We start from the raw sequence: 16,907 nt of genomic DNA, 5'->3' as shown, positions 1-16,907 counted from the left end.
TTGTACAAATTATTTGTTTTACAAAAACTTATAAAAGTTGAAAAATAAGTTTGGTCACTTTGCTTATTTAAGACATAATATAATATTTTAGGCCCAAAAACATAAAAAAACAGCAAGACACGCGTGACACCAAAAAATTAACTTTCACTGCATTCGTTACAATTGTGACTGTCCTCACAGCGCAGCGCATTGTACAGTGTTTTTCTTTTCTGCAAATTTTATCACTGGCTATAAAATTGTTGAATAACTACTAAATACATTTTATTGCATCAAAATAAAAAGAATTTCTTTCAAATTCATAATTTATTAATTCACAAATTCTGAATTTGAAAGATATTTTGTTTTATTTAGGCAGAAAATGGATTTTATAGACATTCAAAAATGTTGTGATTAAGTTACAGAGCAGGGGCCCAATTCCCCAAGAGTGTGTTTTTTTGAGTGAGTTTTTGCCTGCCTTGTTCGCAAGGCAATTTACACATTTTTCCGTGCAAAGCTCACTCTCGCGGAATTGGGCCCCAGGAGTACTGACTGATCCACGAATACTCTGTCCTAACTACTAGTCGAAAAAATGTCGTTTGACATTTTATCATTTTGGTTTGAAAAAAAAAAACAGTCCTTTAGTATTTACAGCAAGTACTTTTAAAAATCATGTTTTTTTTTGTTGAACTTTTTAGATGCGATCAGATAGTAATTTTAACAGAAGACTGAGTGGCAAGTGAATGCTATATACAAGTTTACTTGATTTCTTGAAGTTAACGTTGTTTTCGTACGGTTTTTTTGATAACTTTTTCAACGAAAACAATTTTTTATTATTTTCCAAAGGTAACCAAATAATTTTAAAGCTTAAAGAATTTTATTAGAAATAGAACTTTTTAAAGAATAGTCGAGAAATATCAACAGATCTGGTGAAACGTAATTCCAGGGGCTTTGATGCCATCATTTTACGTATTTTTTTTCGGGTACCTACAACTTTCTATCTTCATAAATTGTCCATGTTAGTTAATCAAACACATTAAGGGTTACATTTAAAGCAGTAGGAGCAAGTTTGCCAACATAGTTTTTTAAATCTTTCTTTAGTTTTTTTTTCATGTTTTTGTCGATACTTTGTGAATATTAGGGCACTGTTCTTCTACATAAAATGCACGACTGGGTCGCACGTACTTGCTGTTATGTTAAAAAATGCCTAGATTGTTAAAGATTTTATAACATTCAAAAAACAAAAATTTTAGGGTCAATGTGGGTAAATGTAAACAATTTCATGTCTTTTTTTTCTTTCGACTTTAGATTTTTTTATGTTTTCACGGAACAACTTGAATGGTATCTTCAAATGCAAATATGAAATGATGGCAATTCTTCTTTATAAATATAAACAAATATTTCCCAAATTGTTTACATTACTGTCAAATATGGCATGTTTACAAATACCCCACCATGTTTGTGTTTTTTTGCAAATTCGGGGTAAATGTAAACGGTGGTATAAAATTTAGAATTTCCTCTTTATCATATGGATAACAACTTGAAAAACGTTCAAGAAGGTATTTGACAAAAACTTTTTTAAATTCCAATAAAAGTTTTTGTTTTCTTCCTTTGATTCTTTATATAGGCGCCCAATATGCATCCTGAGCAGCTCTGAACGTAATATTTTTTGTTTTTTTACGTCAAAGGCCGATTTTGCAACATCATCCACTGAAAATGATGGTGTTGGCTACTTTAAAATGTGACTCCGCGGCACTTTAGCAGTAGTAATTGACTAAAAATATGTTATTTTTATTAAAACCAATAATTTCACCGAAAATGTATGTTTATATTTACCCCCAGAATACGTTGTTTACATTTACCCATTATGAAAAATATTCTGGGGTAAATGTAAACACATGCAAATCGACATAAATGTCCTGTATTTTAAAATTTGCTTGTATCACATAGAATCTACATCAAAATTAAAAACAAAAAAATATTTGCAAATTATACTGACTTTATTGAATTTGCAAAAATATTTAATTTTTCTGAAAGACTAACGACTTGTTTGGCACTTTAAAAAATTATCTTTCACGGAAAATACGCTCGTCGAATGAATTCTCTCTTGACAGCAATGAGCTTGACGTATAAGTTAAAAGATACATGCGTCCGCGATTTGTACTTATGTATGCATCAAATAGATTTAACTGAAGCTTGTTATGAGCCATGTTTTCATTTACCCCTGTTTACATTTACCCACATTGACCCTATATGAAATGTAAAATTTTTTTTTTTAATAAAAGCGTTAAGCCTATAGTACGCGGCTGAAGCAAAACAATAGTCCCCAGCAGCTAGGCTGCGTAATGTGCCACGAAAAGCAAAATTTTCGATTTCGTTGAGTTGGTTTTTTTATGAAAATTTTCATTTCGCCTCTTACTAGGCTAGGCTTTATAAGTTTTTTAAATTTTTCGCAAATTACATACCACCAGCTTGTGTTTGTCAGGTTGAAAAGCTACACCTGGAAAAGTTTTTTTTTTCGAATAATGAGCAACTATGGAAGAGTAAAGAACCCAGCTAAGTTTTAAAACTTTTAAGCATGTTAAAAGTTGAATTAAAGATTATACAATTTCAAATCAGCTCTCATGATTTTGATTAAAACATCTTTTTTTAGAACTTATTTACAATACCTATTTTTAAACCGCTTTCTTGATTTCTGATTTCGCCAACGACTTAATGCTCCCATAAATTAGTTTAAGAAATCTCATATCAAAATAAGGAAAAGCTGTGAAAACTCATTTTAAAAAAAATTCAATTTTTATTTTTATTTTGAAAAATCAATATTTTCCAAACTATATCCAACGAATTTTTCATTTCTCGGAATTCACTTTCAGAAATATGTGCACCGTAACTATAGTACCTATATCGCAAGTAAAAATGATTTGTAAATCTTTGGCAATGTCCTGGCACTAATTCAAAGTCCTTTTTAATAGATATGTTTTTGTTAGGTGCGGCCATAACTTTACTGCCAACAAAAATGGAAAGTACTCAGTCATTAAACGAGTTTCCACCCGTATCAATAGTTCTTTTAAAGCTTTGAAAATAGTTTATAAAGGTTTTAAAATGTTTTTGTTTTACAAAAGTTTCAATCTCGATAAGTCCTATTTTACTAGAACCCTGATCTACGGGTATTTATAAAAAAATCATGAACAATTTTGCCGTACTTGAATTTCTCGATGGTTTTTATTTAATCTATATATTTTTGACATTGAAGCATTTTTTTTTTTGTTTATTTTGAACTCTTCCAAACTGAATTTCTAAATCTTTCCCAAGCTGCAGTGTTTTTAGTCCGTAGATTTATCTTCGGATTGCATTAAAAAGTACGAAGTTAATTGCCAGAGATTTTGCAGAAAAAAATGTATATTTTATTTTGGTTATATGGCAGTAGGGAGCGTAACCGTAAAAGTCTGATATCTTCTGTGATCGAAAAATGCCCCCTAAGTTAAAATGAAGCCTCTACACCGCTGTTGTGTGTCAATTAATCACATACAGTTCACAATGTTGAACAATGTACAAAGGGTATTAGAGAAAGTAAACAACAGCTGAGATGAAGATGCCTCGTATGACAGCAGGACTTACAGAACTCCTGCTATACAAACAAATGCAAAAACACCATCAGCTATCAGTTGGTCTCCAGAATTGGAACAATACAAAACCGGGAGCTTGCCCCCGATTTCTGAGGCCAACCCATCGAACTCCATACAGACGGATCATTAATGTGAAGCACATATTGCTTATTTACTTGAATTCCTTGAATACTGTAATAACTCAAAAATCACAGGTTTTGAGTTTATTAATGCAGATGTTATTGGAATAAATTAATCTCTAATACTGCAGAAACTCATTTCTCAGCTTCAAAAAACGACGAACAAGGCGCACCAGTTTTGTGTTAGAAACTTCCATTTTACATACAAAAACAGATCAATACTAAATTTAAAACTCGTATCCTGAAAAACTAATTTTTTGAGTTATGGCAGCGTTCAAGTAAATGAGCGATATGGACAAAGGAGAATTGTGATCCGCTAGATCATAACAACGCCGCCCCGCGCCGAATAAACGGAAGAGGAAGGCTGGTAGGTAGCGTAAGCAAAATTTCAATCTCATAAAAGTCATAAAAACAAAGTTTGTAGAAAATTGCTTCAGTAATTAAGGCTACAGTTCAAGATAAACAGAGTATGTCAAACAGAATAGTATCATCGTATTGTCATGTCTGATTGATTTATTGTAATTCTTTTGTAAAAGAAGATTATTTTTTTGGGCAACTTCAGATTCAGATAACTTATTTTTTTAGTTTCCCTGTGTTAGGAGGAATAAAATGCAACTTTATTAAACTTTGCATATTAAACAAACGCAAAAAATTGAAACTTAATTTTTTGTCCAATTAGTCGGCTTTTCATGCATTGTAAGCTTTTGTCTCGTTTTATTTGTGATAAATCAATACTCTCGTGAGTAATAAAGGTTATGAAAACTTTTTACTAGCTATGTGTGAACCTCGACCTTGCGACATAAAACTAGTTTTGAAATAAAATTTCTTTTTAAATGACTAATAGTGTGACTGTGACTGTTAAAAATTATGAGTAGCTTAGAAACGAAATAATTCTTAAAATTGGCAATATTCATGTAGGTACTCAATATCCATAGGTAGTGTTAGTTGAAACCGAAAAAAGTTATGAATTTGTTTTCCTGTTTTTTCCCAAGGTTAGCCCAGAATAGCCCAACTTTTATTTTCGCAATCCTACCCTCAGTTAAAGATTATAAAAGCATTATTTTGTAGTCACATACAAAATAAAATAAAAATAGTACGTATACGCCACAGTGACCTTGTTTAATTTTTAACTTAGAAAAAGATAGCACTACGCCTCAATTGTATTTATTTTACTTAGAAGTCTTACGTGATTGAATGTTGTATCAGGAATATACGAATGATTTCACGTTTAAAACCACATAATACAAATATTTGTTCAAGTGTTAAAATCATTGATTTTTTTGGTTTGCCATATATGAGCACCTAGAAAAGCTACATGCTTAGTATAATCTATCAAAACTTTTTTCAAAAGTAATAAGTAAAAACCAAAATATAAAATGGTGTGTGAGGTGATTTGTTTTCAGTAGGTACACGAATAGTACTTTTTTAGTCTTCCTCAACTAATCATAGTAATTCCGACAAATTCCATCACTTTTTCTCGTTTTCTTAGTTTAAAAATTATGGAAAAAAAAACAACCAGCCTCTTAAAAATAAAAATTTGTTTTTTTGTCAGTGTAAAAATTGTCCTTTTTCACTTTTCCTCAACTAACCATGATATTTCCAACTATGTAATTACATAATTTTTTTTTCGTTAGCTATTAGAATATTCTTTTGATCACAGTTTTTTTTTTTATTATTTGTAACTGCAAATGGCTGACGTTTTTCTTTGAATATTCACGAGAATTTATAAAACATTATATTAGCAGTGTTTCCGTGCGACTTCGAATTTAAATTTCAGCCAGTACAAATTTACTACCGAGCCCAGCAACAAAATTTTACTCACCTTGTTAGGACGCTAGAGGTAGTTGAGTATGCAAAATATAAGGACCGAGTTTCATCAATGGATTTGAGTTCAGGAGAGGTCAAAGATGAATAATGTGGATTTTGCCGGTCAATTTTGTGGTCCATTTTTTTTTTTTACGCCCCTACTCTTATTTGTAGAGGAAATAGGCTATTGATTATGTATGTCATAAAAATCATAGCAATAAGGAACAAAGACGTTCATGGGTTTTTATTGCAATCGTTATCGGAATCGTTCAATGGGTTATAAAAGAAGATAAAACCGCAAAGTGCCATTAAATGAGGGGGTGAAAATTGAAGATAGGGGCCAAAAGCCCCCTTTTTGGTTTTTTTCAATATATCTCGTAAAAAAGCAAAATTTTGATAAATTTCTCTTAAAATTTTTGTAGAGAATTTTCCTATACGAATAATGTTTTTTAAAAATTGAAAAAAAAAAATTTTCATACCAAAACAGCCGAAACAAACATAACAAAAAAATCAAAATATTCTAATTTTTGAGTTGTTTTGCTTTTTTGGCTGTATCTTTTTTTTTGCTTAGATTAAACATATTCATTGCTCTAAACTAAACAAAAAAAATAAGATTCAATTTTCTTCAAAATGCTGGGCTCAGTAATTTTTCTTTTAAAAATTAACCGAAGTATGGCCATTTACAACTGTCATCTGTTTACCACAAATATTTTTTTTCTTCACCACTTATTTTTACTTGCGATATAGGTACTATACTATATCAAGTTATGCATTCGTACAAAAAAAAAGTTGAGATAACATTTTTCCATGACATTACGATGGTAGACAATGCCAAAAAAGTGGGTCCCGGAAGTCCGTCTGTCTGTCAGTCTGTCAGTCTGTCTGTCTGTCTGTATAAGGAGCTACAGCCTAAACGGATGGACCGATTAATGTCAAACTTGGTATGTAGCGTTATTTGGCGACTCTCCAGAGGGGTTTTTGGAATTAATTTTTTAGACCAAAAATAACGGTACTTGTCATATACCGATTTTAGTAAAATTGAAATATCTCCAAAACGGCTCTAACGATTTTGTTCAAAAAATTCAAATGTTAGTTTTAAGCTAAGGTCTATCTTTAAATGAAACATTTTTTTTTTGAAAATCATTATTAACGGTACCTGTCATAGAACCGTTTTTTTTTCAAATCCAATTATCTCCGAAACTGCTTATTCGATTTCAACGAAACTTTTTGTGAAGAAGCATTTATATAATTTAAATATAAGCTAAAAATAAAATTTTGAAAAAATTAATTTTTGGATTTTTAAAAAAATTTTGAAAAATCAAATTTTCGAAAACGGGACATTGAATTTTTTTTGAAATTTTGTTTTTAGATGTTGATTAGTGATTTCTACAGAATGGCATGCCAATTTTATTTTAAAACTTTTTTTCCAAAAAATTATTTATAAAAAAATTAGTTTTTTAAAAAACGGCTCTAACGATTTTGAAATTTTTTTTTTCTAAAAATGCATCTTAATATATCAATCAAAACTGCATACTTGTTTTGGAGGGCAATTTAATTTCAGATTTTATTTTATTTTTTTTTTTTTTAAACGAATTTTATTTTTTTTTTTTTCCAAATTTCTATATAAAAAGTCATAAAAATTTAAGCAACTTTAACTCTAAGAGCAAGTTCGTGCATTTCATTTTTTATCGAAAAGAACTGTATACTAGGCTTTACTTGACATAATTTTCACGAAAACACGACTATTGTTTGTATTTCTTGTTTAACATACAAATTATTGAATTGAACTGTGAACGTCAATTACCTACTTAGCTTAAAAAGTAAATTTATTTTGACGAAACTTCCTAAAACATTCATGACTTTTTATATAGAAAAATCATTACGGAACTAGAAAAAATGTCGTACCTAATTTCATATTATTAGTTGAGCTTCAGATAACATTTAGAAGGCGAAAAAACTGGGTCCCGGAATTCTGTCTGTCTGTATGTCTGTATCAAGATGTTGAGCTACATTTCTGAACCGATTTCTTTCAAATTTGGCAGTCATGAGTTTTTACAGGAGAAATAGAAATTTTATTTTTAAGACCAAAATTAACTAGCAGGCACCCGTCAAAACACAATTAAAAAATTTATTTATAAAAAAAATTATATGTAGGTATCTACAATCGAAAATAAGTTCGTGGTTTTGAAATAATAAAAACATTTTTGCACCGTTTTTATCGGTACCGTTTTCCTGATTTCTGACTGACACGTAAATGACTAAAACGATTTTTTAGAGGCGATTAGATTATAAAATCTTAGCAAAATGTTCAAATAGGTACCTGGAATTATGCTCAAAGTGACACACTTTTTCATTATAGCTGAACATACGGTTAGGAGTGTTTTCGTTTATTTTAATTTGTAACTTTGTTACCATGAAGTGCAAGTGAAAAGGAACACAGAAATGTCAAAATGAGTCGGCAGACTGAGGCCAATGTGAATATGAATACCGTTTATAAGAGTGCTAATGCTAACATGATAGAAAAGTGCGGTTGAATAACGGTTTCAATTTGTATTGTTATAGAATTTGTATCATAAAGAAATTTCGTAGTAGATACATTCATAATTGTATGCATTTAGGTAATCCTACTGAAGTTCTTAGCATGGTTACCTATTGAGAAAATGGAGGAATATCATCTTATCGACTATGTCATGTATCTACGTCAGAACTATTAATAGGAGTTCAGCTTAGATGCTTAAGTGCAACAAAGAACAAAGACTAAAAAACATAAAGCCATAACTCTTTGGACTTGTTTGTGTACATTTTTGCTGCTGTTGAGCCAGCCAAACTCAGTCACTTTTTTCGGTACCTTAAAACGCATACCTAATATTTATTTTTGCCGTGCCCACAAACCTTTGAGAAGTTCTGCTTGGCACTTCATACAAAACGTTGAAAATGCTGCAAGAAACAAAATAGACCACCAAAGCTGGTGCAGTCAAGAGAAGTTTGTACTTTGAACCATTGAGAACCTTGGAGAACATGAGGGAGGCTTTTGAAAACCAGTAGATAGATACTGCACGAAGTTGATAATGGCCAGACTTATCCCATATAAACAGAAGGACTGATTCTTCACCAATGTGAATACCTTATAAATCTTCCTTGCAGGAAAATTAGATGAATTGGTGGTTGGATAAATTTGGGATTTTTAAGGAAAATCGGAGGGAAATAAAAACAAAACAACCACCCTACCAATGTCACTTTAGTGAAGGACTTCTAAGATAAATCTTTTCCTATCGACTTTTTCGGTTTCGTGTCTATCTACTAAGGCCTATTTCACACGAGAGTGGGAACCGGGTAAACGGCCCGGTTAGCCGTTTTTTTTTTTTTTGTTTTTTATTTTTCATTTATTTCAAATTTATTCATGTGAAGAAGCCCAAAAGAACGTTTACTTGTGAAATGCCCAATTGGTTCAAATGTCGTTAGAAAGAACAAATACCTACACTTTCTGTTTTGCCAGAAACAATAAACACAACAAACAAAGAAACAAAGTATTTAATATCAGTTTTTTGTATACGTACATAGATGTAAAAGCTTTGCTGAAGCTTTTAAATGTTTTCGGTAATAGTTTCAAGAGGGCGTTGTCACCCTTCTCTTATTTATTTTCGGGGGTAGGTTAATGTATTAAATGGTACAATATCTCTGTAAGTTTTTTAAGGGATACGGAGAAGACTGGGATATCTATCAAAATTTCTTATGTACTTAAAAGTACCTACTAGCTTTTATTTTCCGAATAAAATCATAAGTACAATGAGTAGCTCCTGAGTAGAGTTATAGAAAAAACAAAGCTTATAATAAAGAACATATTTTTAACATTTGAACAGCATAATCGTTCAGGTTGAGAATCATTTTTCGGGTGAAGATTGGAATGCTCCAATAACTACTGTATGTTTTAAACTTTACTTCATACCTTATTTGACGTCACGTTCATGGTACATGTGCCGTTTTCGTAACAAAAAAAAAAAGCAAACAAAAATGCAATTCAATACGTTCACAAGTTTTTGCCCCCTGCAGGCGGTATATATTTTTCTTGTCAGAAAAAAATTCCAATAAGAAATTGTTTCCACCATTTTGATAAGTTGGTGAGGTAGCATAAAAACAAAGTGAATAAACTCAGAGTCGGTATTGCAGTGTCTTTTACATTAAAAACATGTAAAAGGAAAAAAAACAAAAACACATAACAGAAATTAGTCGTGAAGACTGAAACATGAGGGTATGAGGAATAACAAAAGAAATAAGTACAGACAATACCATATAGGAAAATTATTATGTACGAGTATCTTACATTATAGCGAGGGTAGGTAGGTAGGTATTTAAAATACTGTAGTGAATAAATAGAAATACTTTATGTACCTACATAAGAAGAGGATAGCAGTGTTCGTACTTTTTGAAAACAATAAAAATTGTGCTATTGAAGGACACTCATACTTCTTCAGTTTTATTTTTGTATCGACTTCTAAATTATGGATTCAGTTTTGATATGAAAATTACATTTTAGGTAGGTACATAGATATCTGAGGAAAATAAAAAATCTTTAACATCTATTAGAACTTAGGATTTATAGTTCTAATAGTAGATACATTTAAGAATGTAATACTAAAACCTAACCCACTTTCAGAAATACTTTAAAATTAATTTAGGGAACTTTACAAAATTGAAAAATTTGAACTTGGATACAAATCTTTCTATTTGTCAAACAACTAGGTACCTACAAATTTCAACAATTTATTTTTTTCCGAAATGAAGATAATTTTTTACATACCTACCAACATACCAAGTAGATAAATTGTTTAAAAATACCTACGCTTGAACACGTTTATAATTAAAATTTAATTTTATTTCTGTATGCGTAATGCGTAGCTGAACAGAAACCCTATGGGCATTAAACCTACCCACATCTACAAAAACTTCAATTCAATATTGGTCGTAAGAGTGTGCGTAGGCTATGTGATTCATTCAACACAAACACAACTATATACACATTTTATATAAAAGTACACTTAACTCAATAATGTATAGATGCGGGATATTGTTTTGTTTTGCATTGTTTACTTGGATGACACGCACAGGGTGATCCAAAGATTAAAAAAAAAAATAATTTTTGGTAAAATGTTAAAATAACCAAGAAATCAACAGCATTTTGCGAAGAAAAACGGTGCTTTTGTTATGTTGTCCAATATTTTGAAGAATGACTTTTTCATCTCAAAGACCAAGCTACGATTGCATCGCTCAAATGTTTTTTTAAGATTCTTATTTTTTTTCCCTCAACTAAACATAGCAAATCTGCCCTCAGTTTTTTTCTAGCACCTCTGATTTGGGTGATACAGGTACCACTGTAAGCTAGGGAAATGCTTAAAAAGTTACAAATATTCGCTTATTAAGATTAATAATGGAAATATCTGAAAAACGCGAGCTTATAGAAATTTGTTGACTTCGGATTAAAGTTCAGCACCCCAAAAACTTTCGGATAAGTTTATCAAACTTAATTAAACAAAACCATTGTTGCCCTAAGTAATTATTACATTACGAAGTGACAATGTAATGGACATGATCTTCGAAAAGGAAATATTTGTATTGCAAACCAAAAGGAAACCGTTCAAGACAATAAAGTCTGAAGACAAGAAGCTCTTGACCTAGAATAGTTGAGGAAGATTCAGTTCAGTGTGAATAGAACTGGATGGACACAGGGGCGTAGGTTGAGCTGTCGGGGCCCCGGGGCAAGACTAAATTTTTGGGGCCCCTTTGATATAGAAAATAAGAACAAATAAAAAATTACGTATACGCCCACTTATTATTTCTCGGTCCTTAAGATTATGCAAGTAATATTTTTTGGGGCCCCAACATAATATGTAATTTCTCTTTCAAAAAAGCAATTTATTTTTTTGGGACCCCTGAGGTTGTGGCTGGCTACCAATTCACTGAAAAATATAATTTGTCTCTCTTGTGTCCGAAGTGATTCATGTCAAATATCTTATCTTTTTGCTTGATAAATACTGTAGTTTTTTTTTTCAATTAAGGCTTCAAGCGTTTAGAAAGACTCTTCATTATGCCGTATTTAACTGCATGAATGCGAATTTGTACAACTTTTTCTTTGGCCAATACTAAGGCTCTTCCGATTAAGTCCAATGCAAACTCTGAGGATTTTCTTCTCTAAAGGTTTGATCTTCTTCATGACTGATGGGGAAATGGTGATGACGGGTCTAATGATTTTCTTGCAAAGCACTAGTTTCGTCTTCTTGTTCAGTTCATTCTGCTTCGTGAGTAGTGCATGAATAAGATGAAAAGAGAAAAAAACGTGTTTGTTGGTACTTGGCACTGTTCTTTGTTGCTACAACTGAGTTGTTGGAAATCCTTCTTCGTATCCTCGTTATTGTTTGTGGTGGTTTGAAGCAAATTACTTTAGTCTGTCTTACGTTGACGTGCTCCTTCACTCTGCGGAGCCCAAATCTCTAGCGAGGATGAAATTGAATATGTAATAGAGTCATCTACATAGTCCTTCTGCTTGGGATTTTTTTTTTTTTTTGGTTAATCATTAATGCAGTCCCAAGTAACAATTTTACTTGCATAAGGTCCATTTTGTTCGATTCGACAAGCTATAGTTTGTATACGTTTAGTTTAAGGCTTACTAACGCAAGTCATTCATTTTGGAAAGAAAGGAGGTCTCCTTAAGGCTATCTAGAAGTGTTAAGAAGAAGCCTTGTAAATATCAATTAAAGAAGACCTTTATAAGACCTGTTTGAACCGTTCTAAAGAAGCCTTGTATTTTCAAGTGACAGAAGGCCTCTATAAGACCTGTTCCAAGAGGTTCTTGTAAGTATGCAATGTTTTCACCTGTAAGTATGCAAAGTTTTTATCCTGCAGATATGCAATGTTTGTAACGCATTAGAAAAAAAAACATTGCATTTCAATGTGAGGTTTCAATTAGCTCCCAATTTTCCACTCATCTTTAATATTTGAGCATAGGTCTACTGGTAAGGTGCTGGCTTGGTATGCAGATGAAGAGGTACGTGGGATCGATTCCTGGTCGGACCAGGTGATGAAAATAAAAAAATGTGTTCTTTTTCAATTAAAATAATATTCTCATCATTTCAGAACAACAGAAAAAGCAGTGGAATTTCCAAAAAAGGAAAAGAAACAAAATAGGCAAAAATTAAAATAAATAAAATAAAATGTAGAAAATGCAAAACAGAGAAAAATCGAAAGAAAATAAAAAAAGAATGAAATAAAATTCAATTAATTCTCTTTTTTTATGCATAAATTCAACATTTTCTACAACACCTACAACAACATCTATAAGGCCTTATTATAACATCCTACGCAAGTAATCCGTAAGTCCATTTTAAGCTGGTTGTCACTAGCTATTAGCTTGTGGACTACCTGTGAAGGAAAGTCCTATGCAATTTCGGTAAAATGCGCCAAAATGATTTGCATAAGACCTGTCCTTCTTGTTATGAAAGCCAAAAAATAGCTTGCATTGACCCTTATGAAAGCTAAATTGTTACTTGGGGTGTATTTAGCTCTTGAATAGAATAGGTCCTAGAGTTGGTCCTTGTGGTACTCCGGCCTTAATTTTTCGTAGTCCCGACTTTTCGCTAAAAACCTGTCCAAAAAAGACATCTGTTCGAAAATTTTTGATTATCTTTAAATTCTGAAAAGCCAAGTTCCATTATAGCTTCTTGAGTTAACTTGATTTGATTCAAACTCTATCTTATTCCTTTTCGATGTCTGTCAAGCATAATATGCGGGTTTCCTTTTTGTTCAGTCCCACTTTGAAGTCCAAGAACAAGATGAATCGTTGAGTGTTGTTCCTTGAATCCATAGTAAAAGTTTGGTATTATATTTCTTTCCAAGTAGAATTTTTTTTCCTAATTTAACATAATCAATAAAGAAACACCTCTCTTCATTTCGAATCACCCTATATAAACTTCATTATCATCAATTCCAAAATAAGCAATTCACAAAAACGAATTTCAATGTTTAACCAAAAAACACACACAAACACACAAACAAACACAAAACTCAAACTCACATTATATTCGACAATAATAAATTTTACCCGACTGCCTCGAATTGCTTCGTCATTATCATCAACATCGTGTGCACTTCAAAATTGCCTTTACCTTTTTTTTCCCCTTCCATTATAATTCTCAGTTATTTTCAATACAAAACGAGTAGTACATAACAAATCACTTATATGACTTTTATGTACAAAAGCACAGTACAAAATCCCGGCCACACGCATTTACACATACATTCAAAGATGTTTCAATGTATTGTTCAAGTATTTCATTTAAAATAGAAACAACAAAACTATGTAGCTTGAAGTCTAGTATAAAGCTGAACTGAAAAACGATGCAACGAAAGAAAAAAAAAAAAACAAGAAATTAAATACTTCAAGGGAAACATGAACACATTTTTGTTCGTTTGTTTTTCATTTCCAAAAAGGGATGGCATTCCGACCGAGTCGAGTTGAATTCGGATTGAACGTAGTACCTACCAACAATTTTGGTGCGGTGGTAACCTTTTGGGTCTGGTTTGGCTTTGGCAAAATTGTATTTCGAATTTTGTATCTGGCTAAAGTGAACTCGAACTCTTTCTCTTCTATGGTCTCTACAGTTTCTACACTTTGCAACTTTGCTTTTGCTTTAGTTGGCATTTTTTTTGTATGTATTCCCTTTTCCCTTGTGGCATCTGGCAATGGGATTGGGGTTCGTTCAGTTCGTCGTCGGATGAACGACAAACATCCTATTTGCACCGCTGAGTTGCTGGTTGCTGCTGTTTTGCCTTGTTTCTGTGTTCTGCTTTGTGTTATGTTGCTGCTGCCGTTATCGTTCTTCTTTTTGTTGTTGTTGTTGCGTTGCCGTCAGTCATTATCATCATCGTCATCATCATCATCGCTATGTTTTCTGTTTCGTGTGTTTGGTATTCATTTCATGATATAACTATGTATCTGCAGTTCTCTTTTTGTACCTATGTTTGTTTGTATGTGGATTGTGTAGATACATTTTGTTCGTAGTTCCTCTTGCATCTGTACTTTCTGGTGTATTCTACGTTTGTACATAAAACCAAATGGGGTTGTTATTGCTTTTTGCTTGCCCACTCGTGTCGTCCGGGCTAGCTGAGTTGGTATGTATTCAATCCGTTGTGCCATGGTACTCTTGGATCTGTTTTATTATTAAATTTATGTACTCTATCATTGTCGCTGCTTCTTCCTTCTCCGTTTCCTTCCCGCTCGACCAAACAGAGATCTTTATATGGAACTTGATTATGGTTTCGTTTATATACTTTAGCTTGGCAGACGTTTTATGTTAATGTGTAGATTGTTTGGTTTGGTTTTGGTTCGTTTTTGTAGCTCTAACTCTACCTTACCTGCATGCTAACACATTTTGTGACGTAGACGAAGGCATCAAGATTTGCGCTTCAGAGGTTTGCCAATAGATGGAGTTTAATCCGCAATTATTATTTACAACTGGAATTAAGATAGAGAGAAATTGCCGGTTAACGAAAGATGTCGGAAGTCGCATAGGAAAATATAAAGGAGATAATGATGATGTTTTGTGGAGATTGACATTTTGAGGATGGAAACATGGATGTTTTAGTATCTACCTGCATTAAAGGGATTTAAAGTTTAAAACACCCAATTAAAACGTTGTATAGGATGGATTTATACAAATGGAAATTAATACCTACTTTTTGGAAGAAAAAAGGATTGTAATCAAAATTCCAATTAAATTGTGATAATTGTGGTTAAAGTAGGTAAGGCAGTTTGGATAGGTAGTAGGAAGGTATAATAAAGGAGAAAGTAGAACAACTGAAATAGGTACTTTCTATAATTGGACAAGAAATGGTATAGGATAGATATTGGAGGTCTGATTTAGCTTATAGTGTGGGTAGAAGATTTTTTAATCATGGCAACAAATTTTGCAATAGGTATTTGAAATAGGTAGGAATCGGTTTCTTCCTTGGTAGATTTTGTATGGGATAATGGAAAGGACCTAGTTCCATATTCAGGAAAGTACTTATAAGATTTTGACCAACTTCTAATTGGAGTGGTTTACCTTATCTACATACCTGTTATTTTGTTAGAAATTCAAATTACCTATAGAACTGGTTCTCTGAGGAAAAAACAATTGATCAACTTGTCATAGGTATGTACCTATCTATTTTATTTTAACTCCTACACTTAGGGCTTTATTTTCTGTCTTATAGCGCTCATAACTTAAAAGGCTCATAAGCAGGGATAGGATTTTGTGGAATTTGCCTTTTTTTCTTGCTTGATCGTACGACATTATAGATTAAAAACAAACACGTTTCACGTCGCCCTAGTGCCAAATATATGTATTTTATTTTGCCTTTTCTTTCGTTATTGCCTTTTTTTGCCTTTTCTCTTGTTATTGCCTTTTTTTGTCTTTTCCTATGTTTTTTATCTTTTTAGTGTCTTAAAGGTAATGCCTACACCAGGGATGGGACTTTGCTGCAATTGCAGTAGATCTACTGCATTTTCTACAAGAAACAAATCTACTGCCTTTAAATAAAATCTACTGCACATTTTGTTTTACAAAAAAAAAAAATTATCAGCCTATTGTGAATTTCATGTGAACAAGATTTCACCCGAAAAAATTGAATTTTACTTTTATCTATTATGAGTTCCGTGAAAAAAGTTGTCGACGTTCGGAAAACTCCCCGTATTTTTTACCGACTTCCAAAAAGGAGGAGGTATTCAATTCGTCTGTATTTTTTGTTTGTTTGTTATGCAGTGGCGTACGTTGAGTCGCCGGGGCCCCGGGGTAAGACCCTTTGATATTTGGGGGCCCATTAGTTACAAAAAAAAATTACGTATACGCCACACGTTTTTTTTTGAATGGCTTATTTATTTTTAGGTTTATTTTATGTCGTTTTCAATTGGTTTCACTCAAAAATTCACTTATTTGTGAAATTTGAAATGTCCAATATTGCTATTATTTTTTTTTTTTCAAACGAAAAAATTATAAAAATTATAAATCTGAAGACGACGGGAGAAGAAAATGGTATAAAAAATCATTCCACTGGTACCCATTAAGGTACCAGTGGAAGCATTACCATTAAGGTACCCATTTTAATCTTATTATTAATTTTAATTTTAATTTAATTTTAATTTTTGAATGACAACAAAAAAAGAATGATTGAGTATTTTTTTATGTTGACATTTCAGTGTTCATTTATTAGTGCTTCTGATTTTGAATCGAGAAGATTCAGTTTTGTCCATAATAAAACACTTTCAGAAGGCTTCTGAATGATTCCGGATATTCTGAAGTAATAAATACATATTTTATTTTCCATCATCAAACATAATTTTTTTTGATTT

The 16,907-nt window shown here is 32.0% G+C and overlaps 1 long non-coding RNA gene across 1 annotated transcript; it reads left to right on the top strand.

Moving 5' to 3' along the window:
* Positions 1-1,229: 1,229 nt before the first annotated feature.
* Positions 1,230-2,224, top strand: LOC129905750 (uncharacterized). The gene is made up of 2 exons (XR_008770646.1): positions 1,230-1,535; positions 1,604-2,224. It is a non-coding gene; the product is annotated as an uncharacterized LOC129905750 (long non-coding RNA).
* The last annotated feature ends 14,683 nt before the right edge of the window (positions 2,225-16,907 follow it).

This window comes from Episyrphus balteatus, chromosome 1 (genome assembly GCF_945859705.1).
Source record: "Episyrphus balteatus chromosome 1, idEpiBalt1.1, whole genome shotgun sequence".
NCBI lineage: Eukaryota > Metazoa > Arthropoda > Insecta > Diptera > Syrphidae > Episyrphus > Episyrphus balteatus.
This window is presented reverse-complemented; position numbering and strand designations above follow the sequence as displayed.